We start from the raw sequence: 6000 nt of genomic DNA, 5'->3' as shown, positions 1-6000 counted from the left end.
GTTTTGAGGTCTAAAAAGATAGTTTTAGGATGGTAATACAATTTATGACAGAAAATGGTTTAGATATAAGATAAGATAGGTAACAGAGTATTTTCTCTGAATATTCCAAGTACAAATGGACTGGACATTGTGAATGTAATTCTTACCTAATAATTGTTCTTTATTGTATATAGTTTTACTGTTAGAGTTAAAACCTTTCCTTTTTATTTAGACAAAAGAGGGAAATGTTGTGGGAGATTGTACCCTCTGTGAAGATATATTGCTGTGATCATTTTAAAAAAGAGCTGAATGGCCAATAGCTAGGCAGGATCTATAGGTGGGACTTCTGGGCAGAGAGAGGAAGCTGGAGGAGATAACTGAGACATGCAGGAGATGCCAGGATACACAGAGAAGAAACAGGAGGTACAAGATGGAAGAGAGGTAACACCCCATGATAGAACATAGATTAATATAAATGGGTTAATTTAAGTTGTAAGAGCTAGTTAGGAACAAGCCTAAGCTATAGGCCAAGTTTTCATAATTAATAAGAAGTCTCTGCATCATTATTTGGGAGCTGGCTGGTGGGGCAGAGAAAGACTCATGACATAGTGTTTTGCTTGCAAGTATGTATGTGCACCACTTACATGCCTAGTGCCTATAGAGGCCGGAAAAGGACACTGGATCTTCAGGAAGTAGAATTACAGATAGCTGTGAGCCATCATGTGGGTACTGGGAACCAAAAGGGTTCTCTTCTGGAGCATCAAGTGCTCTTAACTGCTGAGCCACTTCTCCAACCCCACAGCAAGGATCTTTAAGGAGCTATTACTCTTGCTCTCCCTCAGGCACCAGAGACCAAAGAAGACAGCAAACACATTCTGATAAATGGGGGCCACTGTCCAGGATTTGACTCCTGGGTTGACTGACATTTGTGGGGACATAAAAAGCAGAAGGAGTAGAGTCAGAGGCCGGGACACACGGAACAGTAGATTTGGGGAGCATGTCATGACTACAGGAGATCTACATTCTGAGTGATGAGCCAATTAAGTGTAGAGAAATCCAACTGTGAAGGCTAGTCTGGGGTACAACCTGATAGGACTGAGAAATACCTGGGAGATCAGCAAAACACAGCTCTGGATGCATCTGTGAGGGTGTTTCCAGGAGGAAAAGTATGGGCTGGGGGCCTGGACAGAATAAATGAGGGGAGAGGAAGGCAGCAGAGCAAACGTTCACACTCTAGTGTGAAGTCAGCCCTTTTGCTCTGCCTTCCGAAATCTCTGGAAACGTGAGCTAAAATAAATTCTATTTTGGTAAGTGATGTGACAGTGGTGAAAAATGAACTCACCAATTCTTAAGAGGAATATGTAAGTCTTTTTATATAAGTAGAAGAAAGAAGGTATATTACAGAGCAATACGAAACACATGTGGAATGAGAGTGGACAGTGTCTGACAGAACCTTGTTATGTAACTAGGAATATCATGTGACCCAACTATGTCCCTTCTGGGTATATGTCTGAAGGACTCTAAGTCAATGTGACACAAAGATACCTGCATGCCCACGCTTATTGCTATGTTATTCACAATGGGCGGGACTTGGGGTTAGCCCAGATGTCCATCAAGAGATAAATAGATAAGGAAAATGTACAATGTACCAATCACTGGGACTGCGTCCCATTATAGCTCTTTATTCTGCTGACTGACTTCCATTAGTTTCCTTTGGACAGATTCTAAGGATGGACTTAAAGTAGCAGTGTGCTCAGGTCAGCCAATACATGTTTTACAGCTTTCCACTTAGAATATGAGATTCTTTTAAAAAAATTATTGAGAGAGGGCTTTATGTAGCTCAGGCTGGCCTCAAACTTACTACATAGCTGAGGATAGCTATGAATTTCTGATCCTCTCTCCTCCATTTCCTGAGTGATGGGATTACAGGTGTGCACCATGACACCCAGTTTATGCAGTTCTGGGGATCAAACCCAGGGTTTCACGTATGTGGTGCAAACACTCTATCAATTGAACTATACCCTTAATCCCAGAATATCACAGTCTTAATGGTAAAGAACAAAGATAGTAAAAAATCTCTTCATCAAAATCTAAGTAAGGTCTACTAGAGAATATTTTAAAAGTATTGACAAGTGGGCAGGCAAGGTGGTTCAGCAGTAAAGGCAGATGAGACTCAAATGGTGGAAAAAGAGAGGAAACTCCTAAAAGTTGTTTTCTGACCTCCACATGTGTGCTGTTGTACACACACACACACACACACACACACACACACACACACACACACAGAAAGAGAGACAGAGAGAGATACACACATAGACATACACATGCATACACACACACAGATATACACATACAGTGATATACACACATGCACACAGACACAGATACAGACACATGGAGATACACACACACATACACTTAGACACAGAGATACACACACATAGATACACACAGAGATACACACACATGCACACACACATTCATACACACACACTATAATTTTAAAACTTTTTGCAAGCATTGAATAGTTTTGTTGATAGTTTTTTTTTCAGAATGCTAACAACTGGCATCATCCAGCAAAAGGATATTGGAATCCTGTACATCTTGAGCTTTGCTATGAATTTAAAATTATTACAAAATTAAAATTTAATTTTAAAACAAATGTTTAAAATATTAAGTTAAAAGTCAGCCATCAAACAGGAGATGCATTTAGGAAGTGTATTCATGTATATATTACAATTACAAATACAGTACCATTACAAATCTCAGAGTTTGGACAAACTTGGCTTCCAGCCCTTCGCTGATGGCCATGCTGGAAAATCATTTTTCCTTCTTTTCCCAGGGGCCTCATGGGTTTTAGGAAGTTCCTGGGAGAAGCAAAGAGTAAGTAGAGACAAAATCCTTCATCACAGTGCTTGGCACACAGTAAAGGCTCAAGGAAGGTAACTTTCCCTGTCATTCTTGCAGTCGATCAAGAAACTCAGATGGTGGTGACGGCAGGACACGTCACATTTACTAAGTCAGCCACAACCATGATCCTCAGTGTCCCAGAGTCTGGGAACAGCAGTACAAGACCAGCCCCTGTGTCTGGAAAAATATCAAAGAGCCATAGATGCGGCAGGAGACTATAGAAGCATCACACCCTTTAACCTGGACCTCCCTTGAACATCCAGGGGTCCAGGCACAGGCTTAAGAGGAGTATCATTACCATATGGTGTCTAAATAGTTGAAAGTTACATGTTAGGTTACAGCCTGTTCAGTAAGAATATGCTCAACCTTCCTGTCTTGACCAGTGTACCCTGAGATCCACCTGGAAGGTTGAGTTCATATTTAACATTCCTCTGTTGGAGCTGCTAGCTCCAAGACCATTCTCTTCAGAGGCCCTAGGTCTTCCCTGCCAGGGGAACACTTGTCCACATGTCCAAACACTGAAGGTCAAGGAACAGTTGTTCCAATTCTCAGGTCAAGCTCTGTGCCCACTCCTAGTGCAATTGGATCTCAGGAGAGGAGACCCTGAGAGCAAAGCTGTGCGAGCTTGGAGACTAGCATTCAGTCACTGGGCAAGGACTCCTAGGGGTCTGAGGTATCTGGAGAGTAGTCTGCAGAGGGGTTGTGAGTATAGAGTGTACATGTTCCTCTGGCCTGGGGCCTCCTCTTCAGGAGGGTGTTATCCAGGCTGAAGATGGCCATATGAGCTCCTCCTGGCTGCTCCAAGTCTTTTCTTAGAAACTGTCCAAAGGAAATGAGTGGAAGTCAGTCAGCAGAATAAAGGAGCTAGAGTGGGACCCAGCTCCGGTAATTGGTACATTGCACATTTTCCTTATCCATTTATCTCCTGGTGGACATCTGGGCTAATCCTATGTCTCATCTATTGTGAACAGTGTAGCAATAAGCATGAGCATGTGGGTATCTCTGTGTCACGTTGACTTAGAGTCCTCCAGACTCAGGAGGGAGATAGTTGGGCCACATAGTACTCCTAGTTTTGAGAAACCTCCACACTGATTTCCATAGTGACTAGACTAATTTACATATCTACCAGCTCAGTGGAGGATTATTGAGCCAGAAGGATGAACCAAATCTTGTCATTTTCATGATAATAGATGGAACTGGAGATCATGTTAAATGAAAGAAGCCAGACTCAGAGAGACACACACTGTGCACCTTTCCTCCCATAGGAAAAACAAGATTTAAAAAAAAATACATAAAAAGAAGAAAAGAAGGGACATTAGAAGGGGGGCTATTTGAGAAGAGAAGGGGCCAACCAGTGGGGGGAAGGGAGAAGAGAAAATAATACAGATGATGATTCTGATCAAAATACTTTATATACATATATGACTGTAATAATTAACCTATTTAAAATTTTAATTTAGATTTAATTATGTATTTAAGGGGGCACACTGCCATAGCATGACTATGACGCAGTCAGAGGATAACTTGCTGTAGCTAGTTCTCTCCTTCCACCACGGAGGCCCTGGGAACTGAACTCAGGCCATTACTTGGTGGCATGCATCTTTGCCTGCTGAACCATCTCTAAGGCCCAAACCCATTATCTTGTATAATTACTAATCAGCAATGAAAACTAGAAAAATTAACCCCTACACATTAGCAAAAGACAGCTGTACTTTGGAATGGAGTAAAAACGATATGCAGAATAAATTATTGAGGAGCATCACAAACATCAGGCTATGTGTTTCCCAGTTACAAGTCTTCATAGCTGTATAGTCTAGCAAGACTCTGAAGAGCAGATGACAGTTAATGAATAACATGTAAATGATCTTAAGAATAAAGGAAGCTGTTCATGTATTTAGTTATACAACAATGGCTGCCTAGCTTTGGACGAGGCATCGAAGATAGTTATCGTGGCCCTCTATCTGGCACCGGAAAGACCAACCTAGTGTTGGACAATATGGGCAAGCTATTCAGAAAAACAGTGTAGGCACTCGGGTTGATGAGTCTAACAGGCACAAAGCAGCATGGGGCACGTGTATGTGCACTTAACTTTAAATGAACATTGACAGCCACGTGAGCCTGCTACAGGTGAGACTTGGATGGCAGACTGCCAAAGGGTGAAAGCATGGCTGCAGCAAGAGAGTGAGGCTAGCCCAGACTGCCTTCCCAAACTGCCTCCTTCTCGGGACTGGAGAGAGAGGCAGGGACTGGAGCGGCCAGCAGTACAGGCTTAGACTAGGGGTGTTGCATTTGCTTTGGGTGCTCTGGACATCTCTGCCACATTTATTGAATATCTATGATACACTGGGCATGGTATGTACCTAAATACAACATTTTATTTATTTATTTTAAAAGATTTATTTATTTATTATGTTTACAGAAGAGGGTGCCAGCTCTCATTACAGATGGTTGTGAGCCACCATGTGGTTGCTGGGAATTGAACTCAGGATCTCTGGAAGAACAGCCAGTGCTCTTAACCTCTGAGCCATCTCTCCAGCCCATAAATACAATGTTTTAACGAGCCCTCACGACTGCCTGGGTAGGGAGATAGCAGCTTGCCTGACGAGACCTTAGGAACCTGGCCACTCTATTGAGGAGCAAAGAAATGGACCCAGGCACACTCACCAACAACCAAAGGCCAGTACATTTCTCTTTTCCCCTCGACTGTTTCCAGTGTCCATACCTTCAGGAGACCCCAATTAAAACAATATTTCCGTAGCTGTGAGAGAATGGTGGCGCCAATAAATTAATAATAGTACGTCTGGGCCCAAGATGGACTCTGTGGTTCTAATAGTGGAGACACAACACGCTAATGCTTCATTGCCATTTAAGAAGAGTGGAAAGATGGTTGACAGAGGTCCTGGGTGTGGCAGAGCCCCTGACAACACACAAAGGGAGGTGGCAGACCGCAGCCTGAGCGCCAAGTCCACCGGCTGCTCGTCTTCCTACAGCCCACACTCTAAGACAGTTTTAAATGGCCAGGGAGAAATGTGAAAACGAGCTGAGATGCCAACTGTCAGGCCTCTGATTCAACTCACTTGGCCCACACTATTGTCACTCAAGTGTGAATTG

The sequence above is a fragment of the Peromyscus eremicus genome, chromosome 1 (assembly GCF_949786415.1).
Source record: "Peromyscus eremicus chromosome 1, PerEre_H2_v1, whole genome shotgun sequence".
NCBI lineage: Eukaryota > Metazoa > Chordata > Mammalia > Rodentia > Cricetidae > Peromyscus > Peromyscus eremicus.
The sequence above is the reverse complement of the archived record's forward strand: the minus strand, read 5'-3'. Positions refer to the sequence as shown.